The sequence below is a fragment of the Scyliorhinus torazame genome, chromosome 8 (assembly GCF_047496885.1).
Source record: "Scyliorhinus torazame isolate Kashiwa2021f chromosome 8, sScyTor2.1, whole genome shotgun sequence".
Lineage (NCBI taxonomy): Eukaryota > Metazoa > Chordata > Chondrichthyes > Carcharhiniformes > Scyliorhinidae > Scyliorhinus > Scyliorhinus torazame.
In genome coordinates this window covers 170,635,243-170,656,166 of record NC_092714.1, presented here as the reverse complement: position 1 = coordinate 170,656,166, position 20,924 = coordinate 170,635,243, and the positions used below count along the sequence as shown (strand labels likewise).

Below are 20,924 nucleotides of genomic sequence, written 5' to 3'. Positions count from 1 at the left end.
AATTGTGCTATCCATAATGCTACCATGCTGCAGGTTGAGAGGCACAGTGAGCAGGTGGTATTTAATGTAGGCACCTGGGGTCATTTCCGCTGGCTGGAGATCCAGCGAGAGCAGTGCATTGCTGCTTTTAGGGAGGCCTAAATTCCATGTGAGCACCTTTTGTTGCAATATTTCCAATCTTGCATGCAGACAAGAGATAAAGGTAGATTTCAAGAAGGCAATTATTCACACAGGTGTGTTTTTACAAGTGCAGAAGCGCTGATCAATTTGTGTATTTTCTCGGTTTTCGCCTTCTGGTCCATGGGGAGTGGTGAAAATGAAGATGAGCACAGGGCAACACCAACTGTAAATCCGCCACTGGTCCTGCCTGTCAAGACCCTAAACTCCAGAGTTCTCTTGCTGCACCTCTTCGCCTCTTTTCCTTTAAGACACTCCTTAAAACCTTCCTCTTTAACCAAGGTTTTGGCCATCGGACCAAATATCTCCTTATGTGCTTCAGTGCCACATTTTGCTTCATTACACGCTTCTTGGATTTGTTTGCTGCATTTAAGGCCTAATATGACAAAATGATGTTGCTCACGGTTGTGTGATTGGCTACTACGTGAGAGGGGATCACTTCAGCTTCAGCACCAGTCACATGGGTAAGGGACACAGTTATCAAATTTCAAAAGGGACAAATAGATTGCAGTGAAGCTTTTTAGTCAGAGGGACTTAGCCCAGGATGTGGCTGACTGGCTGAATGGAATGCGATAGTCACTGTGGAAACCTGAGAGTGGTTTTCTGCAGACACACCCTTTCGTCTGTGGTTACTTCAGTTAATTTGTTTGCAAACATGCCAGACCCAAGTTTGATTGTCCCACTTCCTGTTTAGGAAATAAAACAATGATTGCAAAAAAATGTACACCCAACAGCAAAGATTAGAAGCCAATGGAATGTTCCACCTCCCGCAGATTTGCACACAGGTCGCGGTGGGCTTTCCCAGTTTATTTAAAGCCCTCGAGGGAGGTGAACAATCACAAGAAACATCTCCAGCAGAAGGTTCTTGCTGGTTGTGAGCCAAGTTCCCAAGGTGATCAAAGGAAAACATTGGCACCCATCAGTCCAATATCACAATCTATGTTACTTAGTTCTGACCACTTGCATTCCACGGATACTGTTCATGTGGTTCCAACAGGACTGGATCTGTTCTCTACAGTTTTCTGTTCTTCATAGGCAGTGCCAACATAGATGATTTGGAGTTGGGGACCAAGGGCAATGTGTCCAAGTTTGCAGACGACACTAAGATGAGTGGTAAAGCAAAAAGTGCAGAGGATACTGGAAGTCTGCAGAGTGATTTGGATAGGCTAAGTGAATGGGCTAGGGTCTGGCAGATGGAATACAATGTTGACAAATGTGAGGCTATCCATTTTGGTAGGAATAACAGCAAAAGGGATTATTATTTAAATGATAAAATATTAAAACATGCTGCTGTGCAGAAAGACCTGTGTGTGCTAGTGCATGAGTCGCAAAAAGTTGGTTTACAGGTGCAACAGGTGATTAAGAAGGCAAATGGAATTTTGTCCTTCATTGCTAGAAGGAGGGAGTTTAAGACTAGGGAGGTTATGCTGCAATTGTATAAGGTGTTAGTGAGGCCACATCTGGAGTATTGTGTTCAGTTTTGGTCTCCTTACCTGAGAAAGGATGTACTGGCACTGGAGGGTGTGCAGAGGAGATTCACTAGGTTAATCCCAGAGCTGAACGGGTTGGATTACGAGGAGAGGTTGAGTAGACTGGGACTGTCCTCGTTGGAATTTAGAAGGATGAGGGGGGATCTTACAGAAACATATAAAATTATGAAGGGAATAGATAGGATAGATGCGGGCAGGTTGTTTCCACTGGCGGGTGAAAGCAGAACTAGGGGGCATAGCTTCAAAATAAGGGGAAGTAGATTTAGGACTGAGTTTAGGAGGAACTTCTTCACCCAAAGGGTTGTGAATCTATGGAATTCCTTGCCCAGTGAAGCAGTTGAGGCTCCTTCATTAAATGTTTTTAAGATAAAGATAGATATAAGAAGAATAAAGGGATTAAGGGTTATGGTGTTAGGGCTGGAAAGTGGAGCTGGGTCCACAAAAGATCAGCCAAGATCTCATTGAATGGCGGAGCAGGCTCGAGGGGCCAGATGGCCTACTCCTGCTCCTAGTTCTTATGTTTATGTTCTTATGCCTCGGGATCGAGAATGACTTGCTTCCACTCTAATTCTGAGTGCAGTTGATCATTTGTCGACAATCCTTCACCAAGCACCTCCAATGACAGGAATGTGTAGAGGCCAACTAACACTGAGAGGCACCAATTCTTGGGATAGTTGCAAAACTTGAACAAGTTTGTGTTCAGCACTCGTACTCTCTCCTGTGACTGTCTGTTAATTTTCATCTGAATAAGCTCCGATGGAGTGCCATGGGATGTTAGCCTTTATTAGCCACTATATAAATGCAATGTATTGTTGGCACTTTATGGACAGGTGGATCAGGAATGTTGGACCTCAGTCAAAGTCACACAGACTAGTAGTGAACATTCCTGAGAAGTCCCTGTATAACTTCAGTTATTGTCCTAGTCACAGTGACAGACTTAATTGAACTAGAGTAAAGTCAAAATTAATCTGTGGAGGCAGAGAGTGGAGTTTTATGGCTCCTCAGGGGTCAGTACATTTGGATGTCCTGGTGACAGTGCCAGGCCTGCCACTTACCTGCTGCCATTGGTATTTATGCAGTGGTAAAATTACCACTTGGCAATAATTGACCACTTGGAACCTTTTCCCACTGCCTCTGGTATTTTACCAATGACAGGAGGCAATGACACCACATGGTCAGCTGAGGGGGATTCCTCCCCCCCCTCCCCCCCCACCCCCTCCTCGTTATTCCCAATCTGCACCTGAATCTACACCACCACCACCCCCAACCTCACAACGCCCCCCCACACTCTGCCCCTCCACCCCTCCTTCGGCTCCCCCCGCAACAAGCTTGGCTCTAGTGAAACCCAGGAATTTATTGCATGTCTGGCAATATGGCTTGTTGGGGATTGCCTGTTGTCCCATAAGTAGACACCACTCCCAATGACACTGCAGGATCGAGAGAGTTGACAGCCATTTGATTGGACAGCAACCTTTGGAAGCAGAACGTCCTCTCAGATGTGGGTTAAAGTCTCATCCTCGGTCAATTGCTGGACCGTTGGCCATCAGATCACTGTAATCAAATCAAACCAGCCATATAAAAGTGGATGTGGGGCGACTGCCTCTGTGGAAAATATCAGTTATTATTTCAATGAGCGAGTGGTCGATCTGGAGAGAAACAGCAGAAATCATATTTATTTATCTGAATGAGATTCATTTCATTCAGGAAATAACATCTTAGGATGTCTTGTGGTGACTGCAGCATGTATGTGTGGAACAGGTGCCTTTAGAGCTATGGATCTCAAAGGTCTTCCTCACTGGGATTCTCCGTACCTGGGTCCATAGTTTCCTCTCCTGCATGTGGTTCAGGTTTTGTTGAAATCACAGAATCACAGAATCGTTGTGGCACAGAAGGAGGTAATTTGGTCTGTCCTGTCTGCACTGGCTCTCCAAACAAGCATCGTCACTTCGTGCCATTCCCCTGCCTTATTCCCATACCCCTGCACATTGTTTCTATGTGGCACATGGGGCTGCAAGTTCAAAACTCCCCCTTCATTCCTGTGACATCAGGGTCACCATTCTAAATCTTCGATAGCGCCTTCCAAATCCATGATCTTTACCATGTAGAAGGACAAGGACAGCAGATACATGGGAACACCACCACCTGCCAATTCCCTTCCAAGTCACACACCATCCTGACTTGGATCCTCTTTTTAAAATACATTTAGAATACCCAATTCATTTTTTACAATTAAGGGTCAATTTAGTGCGGCCAATCCATCTACCCTACGCATCTTTGTGTTGTGGGAGCAAAATCCACGCAAACACGGGGAGAATGTGTAAACTCCACACGGACAGTGACCCAGAGCCAGGATTGAACCGGCGACCTCGGTGTCATGAGGCAGCAGTGCTAACCACTGCGCCACCATGCTGCCCTGACTTGTATATATATCACCGTTACTTCACTGTCACTGGGTCAGAGTCCTGGAGCTCCCTCCTTAACAGCACTGTGGGTGTACCTACACCTGTTATCACTGAATAGAGCATGGCCTAGGCCTAGTCATTGAGACTTAAACACTGCACCATCAAAAAGTTATTTTTTGTTACAGACCTTCCTGTTGGGCTGGAGAATGTACCTGAATCCACAATGGTTCTAGGAGCTCAGAGACATTGACCCAAACCCCTTTGCCCAACCTCTCCCCACCTGCTAATTATTATTATCCCTCCTAAACCACGAGGGGTAGAGATTGGGGAAGAGACTCCCTGGTCTTGGTTTAAGGCTGCTGCAATTGAGGCAAATGGACTAAATTTGTTGGCCCACATGGATCAGCTACTTGTTGCTGCTCATCCCGATTATAACAATGAAATCCAAGTTATTGCTGGCACAGAACACTATAAATCTGAGCAGAGATCATAAAACCTGTCCATGTAGCCCATTCACAGCAAGCCTTACCTCATGGGCTGAACAGATATCAACATGTTGAGGGCTATGATTGTGGCTAACGCAAGGTCCTGTATATCACCGTTCCTTCACTATCACGTGGCTGAAATCCTGGAACTCTCTCCCTAACCCCAGTGTAAGTGTACCTACACCACATAGACTGCAGTGGTTCAAGAAGGCCGATTTTTACCACAGTCTCAAGGGCAATTAGGTATGGACAACAAGTGCTGGCCAAGCCAGGGACACACATGTTTTGTGAAAGAATAAAAAATGTTCTGACCCCTTGGGTTGGATTGGTTTATTGCCACATGTACCAAGGTAGAGTGAAAAGTATTGTTCTGCATGAGGCTCAAACAGATCATTCTGTACATGAAAAGAAAATACATAATAGGGCAAACATAAAATACACAATTTAAATACATAGATACAGGCATTGGGTGAAGATGTGTGAAGAGATCAGATCAGTCCATAAGTCCATCAGTCCATGAGAGGGTCATTTAGGAGTCTGGTAACAGCAGCGAAGAAGCTGATTTAGTATCTGTTAGTGCTTGTTCTCAGACTTTTGTATCTCCTGCCCGATGGAAGAAGTTGGAAGAGTGAATACTCCGGGTGGGAGGGGCTTTTGATTATGCTGCCCACTTTCCCAAGGCAGCGGGAGGTGCAGATAGAGTCAATAGATGGGAGGCAGGTTTGTGTGATGGACTGGGCTGTGTTCACGACAATCTGAAGTTTCTTATGGTCTTGGGCCGAGCAGTTGCCATACCAGCTGTGATGTAGCCAGATAGGTTGCTTCCTATCGTGCATCTGTAAAAGTTGGTAAGAGCTAATGTGGACATGCCAAATTTCCTTAGTTTCCTGAGGAGGTATGTGCACTGTTGTACTTTCTTGGCCTCCCTCAGCAGGCTTTTGCCAATGTACACAAACTGACTTACCTTGCATGGCTCCCACAGGCTCCCAAATCCCTTCTATCATGACCAAAATACCATAGGGTGTTAAATTCAAATTTCCCCTAGGTTTTTAAACATATTCTTTCATGGTATGTGGGCATCGCTAACTAGGCCAACATTCACTGAAGGAACAGCGATACAGTGCCAATTCACGATGATGCGAGACGAGGAGGCAAACTTGCAGGTGGCGGTGTTCCCATGCATCTGCTGCCCTTGTCCTTCTAGGTGGTAGAGGTTACAGGTTGGAAAGTGTTGTTGAAGGAAATGAAATGAAATGAAAATCGCTTATTGTCACAAGTAGGCTTCAAATGAAGTTACTGTGAAAAGCCCCTAGTCGCCACATTCCGGTGCCTGTTCGGGGAGGCTGGTACGGGAAAGAATTGGTGCTGCAGCACATCTTGTACATGATATCCAAAGCTGGTATACAAGGATGGTAACAAAGCTGCGCTGGTGGTAGAAGGCGTGAATGTTTAAGGTTGTGGATGGGATGCCAATAAAACAGGCTTCTTAATCTTAGATGGTTTTGATCTCTTTGAGTGTGTTGAAATATTCTGCACTCATCCAGGCAAGTGGAGAGCATTCCATCAAACTCCTGTCTTGTGCCTTGATGGTGTGAAATGTGGCGATGGTAATGCCATTGACAGTCAAGTGGAGATGGCTAGATTCTCTCTTGTTGAAGATGGTAATTGCCTGACACTTGTTTGGTGTGAATGTTACTTGCAATTTATCGGACAGGTCTTGCTGCTGGAAGGCACTGGCTGCGTGAGAAATTGAGGAGTTGTGAATGGTGCTGAACATTGTGCAATCATCAGTGAACGTCCCTTTTCTGACCGTATGAAGCAGAGAAGGTAATTGATGAAGAAGTTGAAGACAGTTGGATCCAGGGCAACACCCTGAGGAACTCCTGCAGTGATGTCCTGGAGCTGAGATGGTGAGCTTCCAACAACCACAAGAAGAAAGTCTCAGGAGAAAGAGTAGAAAAAGGAAGTAAAATCACCTGAGCCATTGATAAACAGACACCAAGTGACAATGAACCTAACAACCACTGTTTGCAACTCTTAGAAACTCAAAGTAAACCTATGCAGTGAACACACAAATAAACAGAGAAGATCAACACATTGGTACATTCTGCTATTTCGCAGCTCGATTCACAGAGGATAAGTATTCAGAAGAAAAACGGGCTAAATGGGCCTGAAAAAGATGTTTGAAAGGTTGAACAAAGTTTGGAAGGATACGGATCTATCTTTGAGAAAGAACCTGTGTTTAAAATAATGGTGTAGCTAACAACTGACACTAAAAGCAAATAGACAAAGAAATGTTGCAAATTTTGAGCCTCAGCGACAGTGAGTGATATCATTGGGACTGCAGTCACCAGCCCTGCAAACTATCTCTTATCCTACATTACAAAAATGACCAAACACATTGAAACATATTGACTGTAAATCATAATGAGATGTCCTGAGTTCCTATTCAGAACTGAATGTTTCATTCAGGCATCTCATTCTGTCTATTTAAACTTTTCAGCTTCAGTTCTCTGCCCAAAGGCAGATCCAACCCACAGCACCACAATCTTCACCAGACATAGGGGAAGGAGGCAGATCCTGAATACACCCCAGCCAGAAGAGGGATCAAACTCTGTTGGCACCAACCTGTCCCACACTGGCTGTCCAGCCAACTGAGACAACCCAACCTCCAAGGAGGCCCGGGTTGCTACTTGTAATATCCCCACGAGGCCAACGGGGATAGAACCATAGAATCATAGAAACATAGAATTCCTACAGAGCAGGAGGCTGCCATTCGGTCCATCAAGTCTACACTGACCCTCTGAAAGAGTACCCACTCAGTCCACTCCCCCACCCTATCCCCGTAACCCCACCTAACCTGCGCAAATTTGGACTGTGGGAGGAAACCGGAGCACCCGGAGGAAACCCACAAAGACAAGGGGAGAATTTGTAAACTCCACAGCCACCCAAGCCCGGAATTGAACCTAGGTCCCTGGCGCTGTGAGGCAGCAGTGCCACTAGTGGGCGGGGTCCTGCCCAGCTGGGGTTGATAAGAACCCAACACAAAGGCCGGCCGGGACAGGGACGACAGAAGGTAATACGACTGCCTGTGAGGTCCTAACCTTCAGCATTATAAAAAACCTGATACACCCAGGGCAGTGCTCGAGTGGCCAAGTCACCTCCAAAAGGACAATCAAGGCATCCGGCCTCAATATTCAAGGGCTGCCACAGACCAGTGGGACATCTCCCCTGAGGATGAGGGAGAATTCCAGCAACATTGCCAGGCACCTGAGCATAGAACATGCGGCAATCAAGGCCACCAGAATCGGCAGAGAGTGCGCTGCCCTGGACAGACAATGAGGTTGCCACGAGCCAGGGCCTTGCACGTAGTCCCACTTGAGGAGGAAAACATGATGAAACTGAATTGCATCACAGCTCCAAAAGTGGCACCAATTCAAGTTAAGCTACAGGTGAATGGACATTGCCTGGTCATGGAGATAGATACAAGGGCAAGCGACTCCATCATCGGTCAACAGACCTTCCGTCAGCTCCGGACAGGAAATCTGCCATTAAACCAGTGCGGGATCCTAAATGTACAAAGTAGACTAGTCCCCACTGATGTGTTGGGTGCTCTGGATCCATGGAACACATACAGGCCACCAACACTTAAAATAGTACAACACTATTTTATTAAGCTAGAAACTGTTGAACATACTTTCACTGTGGGTTAACACGATTTTAGATTAAACTAAAGACCTATGCGTGTCCTAACCAGTCTATGCACTCAGCACATGGTGAAGATCTGCGCTGTAAGCTGTAAGCTCTGTCCTTCTGAGAGGCTGCATCCCGAATGAGTGGGAACTCTGATGCCCTCTGTCTATATAGTGAGTGTGCTCTAACTGGTGATTGGCTGCGATGTTGTGTGTGTTGATTGGTCCCACTGTGTGTCCATCAGTGTGTGCCTGCACCATGATATACTGGTGTATATTATGACACCCTCCAAAAAGAAGAAAGTATACGATAGGCACAAAGATCGAAACACTTGCAAATATCTTCGATGAGTATAGGAAGTGCAGCAACAAAGTAAGAAAGGAAATAAAGAAATCAAGGAGAGGGCATGAAAAAAGATTAACAAGTAAAGTTAAAGAAAACCAAAAGATATTTTGCCAATATATTAATGATAAATGGTTAGTTAAGGAAAAAGTGGGACCTATCAGAGATGAAGAAGGGAACTTGTGTGTCGATGCGGAGGCTGTGGGAAGGGTTTTAAATTAATATTTAGTCTCCATGTTTACAAATGAAATTGATGATGCGGATATAGTAGTCCAGCAGGAACACAGATTTTAGATGGGACAGTCTTAAAGACAGAGGAAGTACTCGAAGGGTTGGAATTCTTGACAGTTGATAAATCGCCAGGGAGAATCCCCCATAGCCTCGGCCTGGATTCAGCACTGACCTCTATTACTGGCGGCATATGAATACACTTTTCAGCATTGCTCAGGGGTCCAGATAGCCCATGCCAATGCCCTCAATCGTGTGACGTTGCCTGTGAGCCCCCCATCTCTGTCAGTCATGGACTAACTTGTGGTGACTTTAAGCTTCATGGGAACTCTGCCAGAACAGCCGCACTGATACACGCGTGGAGGCAGAGAGATCCCTCTTTTGTGAAGCTCCTCCACATTTTACTGTATGATGGATTACAGGCCCTTCCCACCCACAGCAGGCCTGCAACCCCACGTCCAAAAACAGTTGGAACTGAGTGTCGAAGACGGCATCCTCCTGTGGGGAGCTAGTGTGGTCACCCCACAGCCAGGCCAGGAAATTAACCTACAAGACTTGTACAGTGGTCACCAAGGGCTTCGAAAGATATTAGTACGAAGTTACGCCGGGTAGCCAGGAATCGAGCAGGTCATGAGAAAATGCCCGGAGTGTCAAGAGCTCCAGAAACCCCCTCCTTTCTTCACCCCGGGAATGGCCAGGGTGCCCCTGGGTGAGGGTACATGTAGACTTTGCTAGACCTTTCATGGGGTCCGTGTTTGTCATCCTTGTGGATGCCCATTCAAAATCCTAGACATAATTAGGATGACCTCCACCACACCGAATGCTACCGTTGAAAAATGATGGTGCTCGTTTAACACCCACAGGGACTCCTGATGTGTTGGTCACTGATAAAGGAACTCTGTTCACGAGCGAGTTCTCCATATTTGTACATATGAACGGGATCAGGCATATTCGACAGGCCCGCACCACCCGTCCTCAAATAGCTTGGCCGAATGGGCAGTATAAATGTTCAAGCGGGGCATTCGGAGGAAATCCAAGGCTCCCTGGACACGCGACTGGTAAGATTCCTTTTAGACGACAGGACCACGCTGCAAATCACGGCAGGGGTAGAACCGACAAAGCTGCTGATGGGTCGATGCCTAAGAAACGGACTTTCCCAAGTTAGAGCAGAAAAATCGAGCTGCAACAAGTTATGCAGCGAAAGTATCACTACGACAGGATGCCAGGGAGGAATTTTCAATCAGAGGCAACCGTTTACTTTGGAGGTTATGCACTCTGGCTCCAGGAATTGCGTTGGAAAAAACTTACCTTACAAGGTCAAGATCTGAAGCAAGATCTTGTGCAAACACGTTGATCACCTGAAGAAGCGAGAGCCTGCTCCAGAGTACGCCCGATCAGGAACGTCGGTATCTCCACTCCCTGGGAACCACTCCTTAGCCAAGGCATGCAACCCAAGGCAAAGCCCGGACCATCAAGACAATGATGACTCCGACTCGAAGACAGACATCGAATCCTCCTTATCGACAGACAATGCCGTGTCCGTGCCGAACCCCAACCCCTGACAATAGCTCTCCTGAGTTCATCTCGGAAAAGCCGGCCTGGAAACCGTTTTACACTACCTGACCCACCGCTGGTGGAAGCACAGCTATGTGCAAAGCGCCATGGAATTGATATAGGTCTGTCACAATCTCTTCAATGTAATGTAGTCTTCATAGGAATTGCTTATCTGAGGTGCAAGGTTATGTAAATGTATGGACACTGGGGGAGTTAAGGACCTCTGCAAACTCTCCCGTTATCTGGTCTCCTATTACCCAGACCTCATTCAGCTTCTGATGGTACAGTACACAGAATGCAACCCTGCACCCAAAGAAATCAGCTGAGAATCAAGCAAGATGTTTGCCAATCATTTGCAGGGATTTCAGTTACAGCGGGTCACTCACTGTCCATTTAAATAGCACTGGAATGTTTCATTTCCCATCCTCTCCCACCCATGGTTTGTGGGTAAGGTCTGTAAACAGCAGCATCAGCTCTGGGACATGTGAAAATACTGTCTGGGTGCTCCTCACACCATGGCTGAGGGGCCCGAAGTTAAAGATTTGTTGGATCTACAGGAGTGCTGGCCACCTCAACTGAGGTTTACACAAAAGTCACAACAGGGTGGTTTCCAGCAGATTCTACCATTACTCTTTGCAATTTTGAACACCCAGAAAACCCTGCAGTGCAGAAGGAAGCCATTCGGCCCATCGAGTTTGCATTGACCCTCTGAAAGAGCACCCTACCTCAGCCCACCCCCCTTGCCCAATCCCCATAAACCCACCTAACCTGCACATCTTTGGGCTGTGGGAGAAACCGGAGCACCCGGAGGAAACCCAAGCAGACACACGAGAACATGCAAACTCCACAGTCACCCAAGGCTGGAAGTGAACCCGGGTCCCTGGCACTGTGAGGCAGCAGTGCCCTGCGGCATTGCCATCCCATCCACTAAAAACCAGGTCCATTTGGAGCTTGTCTCCTGGTTGCTTATTAAACTTGTGCAAATGGGTTTATATATGAAAAAATAGATAATTCTATTATCTAAGCCGCCTGTACCACAAATAAATTTTGTTCGGGGAAAACCAAGCTGCACTCTGCAGTTGCTAAGCAACTGTGTAGCCTAATAGTCAGTGCTAAGGCCTGTGTTCACCTCCTTTAGAGTACAACTGTAATTGGAAGACACAGCAGGGAGGTAGTAAACTGTGAGTGGTTGCATTTATTACTTCCTCTGTAAGGAAGCATTGAGCCAAGAGCTATAAGAACCATGAATAAAATTTCGATGGTAGTTTGACAATAAATCACCAGATTGAAGAATGGAGAGAGAAACATCCCAGAGGTGGAGTCACTCCTGTTTAACTCATTCACAGCTCATCGCCATTGGAAGGCAGCTTCCGAACACATGGGAGCACAGGATAAAGTAAAGGTAAAGTCGCCATAGTCCCAGATGACCATGGGCTGCTTTCTCCTTTGAGGGGAAGAGCTGGCTGGTGGTGATTAAACCTGAGGGTCACAACACCACAGGCAAGGGGCAAGGTTGAGAAGGCCCCGGGGGGGGGGGGGTGCAGCGGGGGGTGGCAGAGGGTGACCAGGGAATAGGCCGTGGAGTCGAAGAACAAAGAACAAAGAAATGTACAGCACAGGAACAGGCCCTTCGGCCCTCCAAGCCCGTGCCAACCATGCTGCCCGACTAAACTACAATCTTCTACACTTCCTGGGTCCGTATCCCTCTATTCCCATCCTATTCATGTATTTGTCAAGATGCCCCAAGATATCCCTGTTCCACCACCTCCTCCGGTAGCGAGTTCCAGGCACCCACTACCCTCTGTGTAAAAAACTTGCCTACTCTAAACCTTGCCCCTCTCACCTTTAACCTATGCCCCCTAGTAATTGACCCCTCTACCCTGGGAAAAGCCTCTGACTATCCACTCTGTCTATGCCCCTCATAATTTTGTAGACCTCTATCAGGTCGCCCCTCAACCTCCGTCGTTCCAGTGAGAACAAACCGAGTTTATTCAACCGCTCCTCATAGCTAATGCCCTCCATACCAGGCAACATTCTGGTAGATCTCTTCTGCACCCTCTCTAAAGCCTCCACATCCTTCTGGTAGTGTGGCGACCAGAATTGAACATTGTACTCCAAGTGTGGCCTAACTAAGGTTCTATACAGCTGCAACATGACTTGCCAATTCTTCTCCTCAATGCCCCGGCCAATGAAGGCAAGCATGCAGTATGCCTTCTTGACTACATTCTCCACCTGTGTTGCCCCTTTCAGTGACCTGTGGACCTGTACTCCTAGATCTCTCTGACTTTCAATACTCTTGAGGGTTCTACCATTCACTGTATATTCCCTACCTGCATTAGACCTTCCAAAATGCATTACCTCATATTTGTCCGGATTAAACTCCATCTACCATCTCTCCGCCCAAGTCTCCAAACAATCTAAATCCTGCTGTATCCTCTGACAGTCCTCATCGCTATCCGCAATTCCATTAACCTTTGTGTCGTCTGCAAACTTACTAATCAGACCAGTTACATTTTCCTCCAAATCATTTATATATACTACAAACAGCAAAGGTCCCAGCACTGATCCCTGCGGAACACCACTGGTCACAGCCCTCCAATTAGAAAAGCATCCTTCCATTGCTACTCTCTGCCTTCAATGACCTAGCCAGTTCTGTATCCACCTTGCCAGCTCACCCCTGATCCCGTGTGACTTCACCTTTTGTACTAGTCTACCATGAGGGACCTTGTCAAAGGCCTTACTGAAGTCCATATAGACAACATCCACTGCCCTACCTGCATCAATCATCTCTGTGACCTCCTCGAAAAACTCGACCAAGTTAGTGAGACATGACCTCCCCTTCACAAAACCGTGCTGCCTCTCACTAATACGTCCATTTGCTTCCAAATGGGAGTAGATCCAGTCTCGAAGAATTCGGGGTGACAGACCATGGGACCGGGGCATCCAGGCACAGACAGCCATTCCCTCGGACTGCAAAGCAGCCACCTGACCACCCACCATGACCCATGCTTGCGTAGAACGACACCGGCCATATGAGTGCTGCCACCCCACCACCTCCGCATTCCACCCCCCACCCTCTAACCCACTACTCCCCGCACGCCCTTCCCCAACCAACCTGCCACCACCCGCTGGCAGGGCAGCATGTCGCCCACTCAAGGGCAACACCCTGAGTAGCCCCTACAGGGGGACAACAGATGGTGGCCATGGAGTGGACCGCTGGCATAGGTAGGGCGGCCAATTGTACCTCAGGCAGCTGGGACGGGCACCAGGGCCGGAGGCCCCACGGTGCCGGGTATCGACGGGGCCAGAGGTAAGGAGGGCAGAGTGCGGGGGGAATGGCTGGGAGTGGGGGTGGGGATGGGGAAGGGGGGGGTGGGAGGGGGATGATGATAATTGCTTATTGTCACAAGTAGGCTTCTAATGAAGTTACTGTGAAAAGCCCCTAGTCGCCACATTCCAGCGCCTGTTCAGGGAGGCTGGTACGGGAATTGAACCGTGCTGCTGGCCTGCCTTGGTCTGCTTTCAAAACCAGCGATTTTGCATAAGTAGTCATGTATATAGCGATAGGCAAGACCTCCAACCAGCACGTGACACCGTTACCTCGGGGAGTTTGGAGAGGGTCTTGGTCGGGCTGGCCACAATTTGTAGTAGCTTGTAGTTAATTTATTATAGTTAGTAGTTTTTGATAATATTCTCATAGTTATCTTACCCATGCAATTGTTCAACGATAAAACTTTAACTTGTCTGAAACTAGATGCTCTTTAGTGCATTTATTCCAACCGGCCAAGCATCAGAATGTAACAGGGGACATACGGGGGCAGGGTCTGCAGTGCAGACCGGGACCACCATGCAGCCCATCGGACCTGGCTGGGTACAGGGGTATGCACCATGTGAACATGGCTGCATTTCAACCCATGCAGACAATGGACTTGAAAATCCAACCAGGAATGGTGGCCTTCATCCTCGTTGCCGCAGCCCTGGGGGATGCTCTGAGGCTGTACGAGCAGGAGCTGCTCGAGGGGATCCTGTAGCTGCAGAGACTGCCCTAAATCAACAGGAGGCAGAAGGTGGGGATGGGGAGCCAGCCGCGCAACAGGCCGAGGAGGAGGTGACAAGGAGGCACCCCATTAGGCTTCCTGTGTTCCGGCAGCGCCTGTCACTCGAGGATCTACTGGATTGGGCATGCCGTTGCAGACTCCGGCTGAGCAGGGGGACAGTGCGACATATCAGCCAGATCATGGCGCAGCAGGCACTGCAGGGGAATGAGGGAGGACACCTGCTGTCAGGGTGACGGCCACCCTGAACTTTTATGCCACAGGTTCCTTCCAGGCATCCGTGCTGTCACGGTGATCCTATATGTCCAGTCGGCACAATGCATCCAATTCAATGTGGACCGAGTACACCACAATGCCTGGGCAGCTGGTTTTCCATCATCGCCAAGATACCCTGGGTCCAGGGGGGGATCGATGGAATGTATGTCGGCCGACGGGCACCGGCCGATGACAGGTTGCTCCACACCAACCGAAAGGGATACCACTTTTCGATGAACGTGGAGCTGGTGTGTGACCACGGGATGCACATCATGCACGTCTGCACCCGATACCCGGGCAGTATGCAGGATGACTTCATCCTGGCAGACTCCATGGTTCCTGACCTCTTCAAGATGCAGCCCTGGCAAAGGGGTTGACTCCTGGGCGACAGGGCTATCTGCTGCTGTTGTGGCTGATGCCGCCTATCCGGAGGCCACACACCAATGTGGCGACCCGCTGTAATGATTCCGATGCCGCGACCAGGGGCGTGATCGAGCAGAGTTCCGGCATCCTGAAGGTGTAGTCGGTATAGTGCTCGGCCTGCTGCATCCTCCAAACATCGCGCAGCAGAGGGCGACGTGCTGGAGGAGGGGGATGAATGGCAGGCATCGTATGACGAGGAGAATGCGGAGGAGAATGAGAATGGGAAGGACATGGGGCCCGGACAGGCACAGGAGGCCGCACAACATGTGCACCAGGGCCGACACGCACAGGGCACTCTAATCGCCTCCAGGTTCACCGATTAGAGGGCCTGGCCAGTGGCACGGACATCCCATTCTACCCCCACACCCACATGACCATCCACCCCCTCCCATGAACAACCTCCGACTTACCCTCTTCCCGGAAACCCCTCCATGATTCTTACCTGCCTCACTACGGGATGTGGGCCCTGGGTTGGCACTAACAGCAGGTGTTGTCCATGGGATCGAGGATGATGACAACCCGCTCTGCGATGACCTCTGGTGCCCCACATCGTTTAACTAAATCTGACTCCTGCCCACAGTAGCACTTTCCACCGTCCACCTGAGTGATCCCTGCATGCATGCATGCTGTCCATTGCACCCCAATATCCCACTGAACCATTGGGGTGACAGAGGTAGATATTGGGGGAGCAGAGGGGAGGGAGGTCAGGGGAGGCGGGAAGGTATTGGGGTGGTGAGGGATGGGGGTGGGGCACCGGAGCGGTGAGCGGTGGCTGAACTGGAGTCACTGGCGCATGCCCACCCCCACCACTCGCCCATCTCCCCCCAGCCCCAGCGCCCCCTGTGCAGCTAGCCCAGCCCACACACCCTTCTGACAGAGCACAGAGACAGGTTGAAACATTGTGAACAGATGTTTATTGTGAAACAGTATATATACACGTCTGTGCCCTAGCCCCAATCACTATACTGTGTGCTGCACAAATGCCAACCTAACTGGTGTCTATCTTTCTGGCGTTACAGGCCCTAATGCTACGCCTAGGTGGGTCCCCGGGCGGTACATCAGGAGTGGAGGTGGCCTGCTGCGCGTCCCGCCCTGTGACTTGGGTCCCCTTTGGCTGCCGTCTTTTGCGGCGACCGGGACTGGATGGGCCTGGCTGTTACTCGGGTGTCCCAGGTGGCGTGATGCCACCCTTTTCTGCCCACTGCCCCATCAGATGCACCAGGGACAGGCGGGGGGAGTCCGAGGCACTGTTCTGTTCTGGCACCAACTGAATGGGAGTCAGCCACACAGGCCACATCGCCTTCCCCTCCCTCGATTGCCCATTTGCTCCTGAGCTACATGGGATTGTGGTGTGAGCGGAGTTAACCCCTGAGGCTCCCCCACCACCTGGATCTGGCTGTCCTAGGCCCGCACCTGTCCAGACTAGGGTCTCAATGCTTGCGACCACAAAGTACCGGGAGTGCTCCACCTCCCTCCCGGACTGTGCCACATGACTCTGTGACTGTGCCACCAGCTTCTGGGTCTGTGCCACATAAGTCAGTGAAAGCACCACCTCCGTCTGGGTCTGTGCCTCTGCCAGTGTCAGGGCAATGCCGCCGACGCCCTCAGCCATGACCCTCTGTGACTGGGCCATGCTCTGCCATGCCACTGCAATGTCCAGGTGGCCCTGGTATATGGCTGCCTATGACAGGGCAGCCCTGTCCTGGGCTCAGCCACCGCCCGCACAGAGTGCCCAGAACTTGAACATCTTGACCCATAGCCGATACCTTCGCTTCCAAAAGCCTTCACCACGCACGCCACCCGTGTGGTGTGGCCTGGGTGGCACATATGGCCGGCAACACCTCCTGCTCCTGTAGGTGATTGGATTCCTGCAACTACACCTGCAGGCGCTGGATGGTTGCTAACACCTACTCATGCAGTCCCTGACTCTGTGACATCAACTCCACTATCTATGGGTCCGCCCTTTCCAGAAGCCCGAAATCCGTCTGGATGGCAGCTAGTCCCTGGGGTCGGGCCGCTCTCCGACCATCCGCACTTCGAGGGTTCTTACCTCCACTTGTTGTACCGCAGCACGTGTGTGGTGCGCACTAAATAGTCCCAGGTGCCTCTTCACCAAAGTGCCCAACCGAGGTGTGAGTCTCTAGGATGGTGGATAGTGTTGGAGACAGCTGTGTCGGGAAGTCAGCATCGTTCCTGGACTGGTGCTCCAAGGTGTCTTGGGCTGAGGTGGTGTGGGTGGAGGGGGGTGGGGGGGTGGGGGGTTGGTGTGGGGGTCGTATGGGGAGAGGTGGGGGTTGGTGGGGGTGGAGTGGGTGGAGAAGGATTGTGGGGGTGGTGTGGGGTTGGTGGTGGTGGACGAAGGCGGTGGGGGTGGTGTGCGGCCGTTGGGTGGTGGAGGGGGTCATGACACACGTGCCATGGGAATCACAATTCAGCAGGGTCTCACGTGCACGCCCGATGCCAACCTCCACCCTGGCGACTGCCCTCTCTCCGGTCCCACCAATCGGGCCCAGTGCACGCTGCTGTGCTGAGGTGAGGAGCCGCTAGTCCAGCCGCCCCCCTCCAGATGTGTCCCTCTCCTGGTGGTTGTGGGTTGGCTTCTCCTGGGTGGGGGTGGTGGGGTGGGAGGGGGAGGAAGAAAATGCACAGCGTTAGACAGTCGGACATAGGCTGCACACATGCTGCGTAGCTGGTGACCTTCGTGGCCAGGGCACCTGGCCATGGAGGCCGGTATGGGTGCTGGCACGTGTTGTGTTATGCTTCTTCATGCAGCATAAGCTGCTTCCTTGATGTGTACTCTGACAAAGGAAGGTTCAGACTTGGAGATAGGTTTAACACATTTATTGAACAGTTAACAATTCTCCTACTTGAGTTCGACTCTCCTGCTAATCTTACTTTAGTAACTCAATCTAACTAACCAGTCTGCTGTAAGCCATGCGGTGGGTGTGATGCTTCCGATCTGCCCCTGTGTCACCTGTGGAAAGAGAAAGAGCATGTGTGCCCTGCCATTTTATATGGGCAGCCCCCTTGTGGTAGTGTCACCTCTGGGTGTCTTGACTGCCCATTGGTCATGTCCTATTCTATGTGTATGTCTGCATGTCATGATGTCTCTGGTGCTCCCTCTAATGTTTACTCAGTCCTAGTGTATCTACATTAACCCCTTGTGTATTTACAGTGATGCATATCACCACATCCCCCCTTTTTCGTGTTATATATTTTCTGTACGTGTTAAAGAAAATTGAACAAAATAGGTAGATAAGTGATGACATGTACAAGTTATGATGATAGTGATGATTATACAATACCAAATAATATGTATGAGTCCAAAGTTCATGAATTAATATGGTCGAGTGGCTTTCTTGTTTTGTTGGTGAGGTGGTGATGTTGATGGTGGCATGGCCTTGTGAACGCCATCGGTGTCCCTGTGCTTAAGGAACCAAGAAGTGGTCAAATTACTTCGTTGTCTGATTTGGACTCTTTAGTTTTCCGATGCTTGTGGTAGCGATGTAGTCTGTAATCTGTGTTGTAAACTGGATTGCTTGTTCATAGTGGAGCAAACTTGAATCAGTGAGATTTGCTGTCATGCCATGGTATGGCTGTACTCTTGCCAGCGTGAGGAGCTGTGCCGTTACCTAGTCCTGCATTTGCAGAGTTGTACCATGTCGTACCAATTGTTCTGCCAGTGTTGTTGTTTTTGTCGTGCTTGTTGTTGACGTTGGTGCCTTTGGTACGCTTCTTGTTGTTGTCTTTGCTGTTGTTTTCGTAGGTTTTGTTGTTGTGTTTGCTGCGCTCAATGACCACACCGAGTGGAGAATTCGAGTCCTTCACAAAGTTATTTGTGTCAGTGTCCTTTGTGACATCTGCTGTTTCATTGAGCGTGCCGTCTCTGATTCCTCGGTGCTCCCCATATGGAGCCATGTCCGGTTCACTAGAATCATCTTCAGCTGTCTGGCTGGAGTAGGGCTCTCATGTCTGTCTGGAGTAATTCCCCCCAGTCTGTCCAGAGTAGGGCTCCCCATCTGTCTGGGGTAGAGCTCCTGTCTGTATGAAGCAGAGCTCCCCAATCTGCCTGGTTGGATTTCCCCTGTAGTCGGGCTTCCAAGCCTGTCTGGAGTAAAGTTCCCCGGTCTGTCTATAGTAGAACTCCCCTGGTCTGCCTGAAGTACAAATCCCATGCCTGTCTGTAGTAGAGCTCCCCTGTCTATCTGGACGAGGGCACCTCCCCGCCTATCTGGAGTAGAGCTTGTCTGTCTTTCTGGTGTAGAGCACCACTGTCTGTCTAGAGTAGAGCTCCTCAGTTTGACTGAAGTAGAGCACCTCTGTCTGTCTGGAGTAGAGCTCTGGGGCGAAATTCTCCCCCAACGGCGCGATGTCCGCCGACTGGCGCCCAAAACGGCGCCAATCAGACGAGCATCGCACCGGCCCAAAGGTGCGGAATGCTCCGCATCTTTGGGGGCCGAGCCCCAACATTGAGGGGCTACGCCGGCGCCGGAGGGATTTCCGCCCCGCCAGCTGGCGGAAATGGCGTTTGTTGCCCCGCCAGCTGGCGCGGAAATGCGACGCATGCGCGGGAGCGTCAGCGGCCGCTGACAGTTTCCCGCGCATGCGCAGTGGGGAGAGTCTCTTCCGCCTCTGCCATGGTGGAGGCCGTGGCGGAGGCGGAAGGGAAAGAGTGCCCCCACGGCACAGGCCCGCCCGCGGATCGGTGGGCCCCGATCGCGGGCCAGGCCACCGTGGGGGCACCCCCCGGGGTCAGATCGCCCCGCGCCCCCCCCCAGGACCCCGGAGCCGGCCCACACCTTGTCCCGCCGGTAAATACCAGCTTTGATTTACGCCGGCGGGACAGGCAATTTCTGGGCGGGACTTCGGCCCATTCAGGCCGGAGAATTGAGCGGGGGATCCCGCCAACCGGCGCGGCCCGATTCCCACCCCCGACCAATCTCCGGTACCGGAGACTTCGGCAGGGGCGGGATTCACGGCGGCCAACGGCCATTCTCCGACCCGGCGGGGGGTCGGAGAATGACGCCCCTGCTGTCTGCTTGGAGTCGAGCCCCCTGTCTGTCTGGAATAGAGCCCTGCTATCTGCCTGGAGTAGAGCTATGCTGCCTGTCTGTAGAAGAGGGCCCCTATCTGCCTGGAGTAGTGCTCGCCTGTCTATCTGGAGTTGGGATCCTCAAGGCTATCTGAAGTAGAGCTCCTCTGTCTGTCCGGAGTGGAACTCCCCTGTCTGTATGAAGTAGGGATCCTCCCAGTCTGTTTGGAGTAGGGGGTCTCCTGTCTGCCTGGAGTAGAGCTGCTCTGTCTGTCTGCAGTAGAGTTCCCCTATCTCTCTGAGTAGGGCTCCTCCTAGTCTATCTAGCTGTTTCTGTAGTGTAGTGGTTATCACATTCGCCTCACACGCGAAAAGTCCCCGGTTCGAAACCGGGCAGAAACATCTCGTATTACCAGGTTAGTCTGTTGCTGACTATTGCCGCAATCTCGTAACTGGTCTTCATCACCGAGGAATAGCAAAATGCATGCACCCGTATGGATGTGGTTATTTTCGAAAGCCCTGCCTTCTCAATTTAACTTCCACTTCAAGCAAAACATAACTTAGCCCTTTGGATTTCGGCGGCAGCGGTGCGCAGGGGCCTTCTTGGAGGTGAGTAGTGAATTTAAAAAGCCTTACCTTTACAGGAGCAGCCCTTTGGATTTCGGCGGCAGCGGTGCGCAGGGGCCTTCTTGGAGGTGAGTAGTGAATTTAAAAAGCCTTACCTTTACAGGAGCAGCCCTTTGGATTTCGGCGGCAGCGGTGCGCAGGGGCCTTCTGGGAGGTGAGTA

General features: G+C 50.4%; 1 non-coding gene across 1 annotated transcript; it reads left to right on the top strand.

Moving 5' to 3' along the window:
- Window positions 1-20,465: 20,465 nt before the first annotated feature.
- Window positions 20,466-20,538, top strand: trnav-cac (transfer RNA valine (anticodon CAC)). The gene has a single exon. It is a non-coding gene; the product is annotated as a tRNA-Val (tRNA).
- The last annotated feature ends 386 nt before the right edge of the window (window positions 20,539-20,924 follow it).